Genomic DNA, 1,553 nt, shown 5'->3' with positions numbered 1-1,553 from the left:
GCGCGTGTCTCTTCCGTGGGTGACAGCAGACGGGGCGCCCTGCCTGCCGCTTCCTGGCTCTGTCACCTCGGGCGTGTTTCTTCACTATCGGAGCCTTTGCTTTTCCTCTGCAATTGGGGGTGCTGTTAACACTTGGTAGGCTTGTTTTGGAGACTGAATGAGTTCAGAACGTGCTTATAACAGTGCCTGGAATACAGCGAATATGAGATAATTATTCGCTTTCTTTATTAGTATCTATATTATTTCTCTCGTTGGCCACACAGAGATTACATTCTATGTAGTCAAAGTGTCTTTTGTGGGTTTTGCCTTTGGAGTTATACGCAGGAAGTACGTCTTTATTTCAAGATTATGTAAACATTTACCACCATTTTCTTTTTAGTACTTTTACAGTTTCATTAAAAATATATATATATTTGGAAAATAATTTAAAAATGTATGTATATCTTACAGCCATCCAGAATTGGGAATGTATTTTTTTTTGTTTTTTTTTAATGCTTATAGCACCTGGTCTTCCTAGGTGGCCTCCCATCCAAGTACTAGCCAGGCCTAACCCTGCTTAGCTTCCGAGATCAGACGAGGTTGGGCACGTTCAGGGTGGCATGGCCAGAGACGGGAATGCATTTTGATGTGAGATTTGAGGTGTATGGTAGACACATATTTCCTGAGTGCCCGGCATTCCTTTAAGGGACTGTGTTAGTCTGCAGAGAAATCGAGTCAATAGGATATTTGTATATAAAAGGAGATTTACTGTAAGAATCGGTTCTCACAATTCTGGAGGTGCAGAAACCCCACGATCTGCCATCTGCGAGCTGGCAGATTGTGAGGTTTCTGCACCTCCAGAGCGGCTGGTGCAAATCTGTTCGGGTCTGAAGTCCTGAGAGCCAGGGGGGCTGAGGGTGTCTGTCACAGTCTGAGGGCACATTCAGAAATAATGTTTAATCTGGACTCCCCACAGCTAGTCCAGTTGACACATAAAATTAACCATCACAAGCCTACCCTTTGTCAACTTGGCACCCATACGAATCTCTTAAAACCATACTTTATCTCCAAATAAAGAAGAACAAGGTCATGTAATTCTGCCTAACACAACACACCATCTTGTGTACGATGTAAAACACACTAACTTCCTCTCCAGAAGAGAAGTCAAGTCCTCGAGTGACGTTTACTCTTCTCCCTGGTATCCTGTAACTTAAATGCTAAAGACTATGCTGTAAAATTAACGATACTGTGAAACAGAGTCAATACATCTTACGTTACGTGATGAGGGCGTAAGAGGAAAGAAAACACGTGCATTCAGAGCAGAGTAAAGAGGGGATAATATCAGTTATAGTCCCCGTGTTCATTTGCAAGTGGTCACATGATCATCGTGATTGTTACAACTGCCTTCCTCCGCTCCCATTCCGTATTCCCCGTGCCTTTGGCGGGCACCTTAGCTGGCCGCGGTTCTTTATCTGGTGGGGCGACGTAACCCTTTATTCCTGCCGGGTCTGTGCCCTTACGAGCTCTGCCTGGATTGGACTGGATTGGACTGTCAGTTTCCCCTGAGGCTGAGC

At 44.6% G+C, this 1,553-nt stretch overlaps 1 pseudogene; it reads right to left on the bottom strand.

Annotated features, from left to right (window-relative positions):
* Positions 1 to 492: 492 nt before the first annotated feature.
* On the bottom strand, positions 493 to 611 carry LOC120619875 (uncharacterized; annotated as a pseudogene).
* Positions 612 to 1,553: the final 942 nt, after the last annotated feature.

This window comes from Pteropus medius, unplaced genomic scaffold, assembly GCF_902729225.1.
Source record: "Pteropus medius unplaced genomic scaffold, Ma_sr-lr_union100, whole genome shotgun sequence".
Taxonomy (NCBI): Eukaryota; Metazoa; Chordata; class Mammalia; order Chiroptera; family Pteropodidae; genus Pteropus; species Pteropus medius.
Note: the sequence above shows the minus strand (reverse complement) of the source record. Positions and strands in the feature narration are given on the sequence as shown.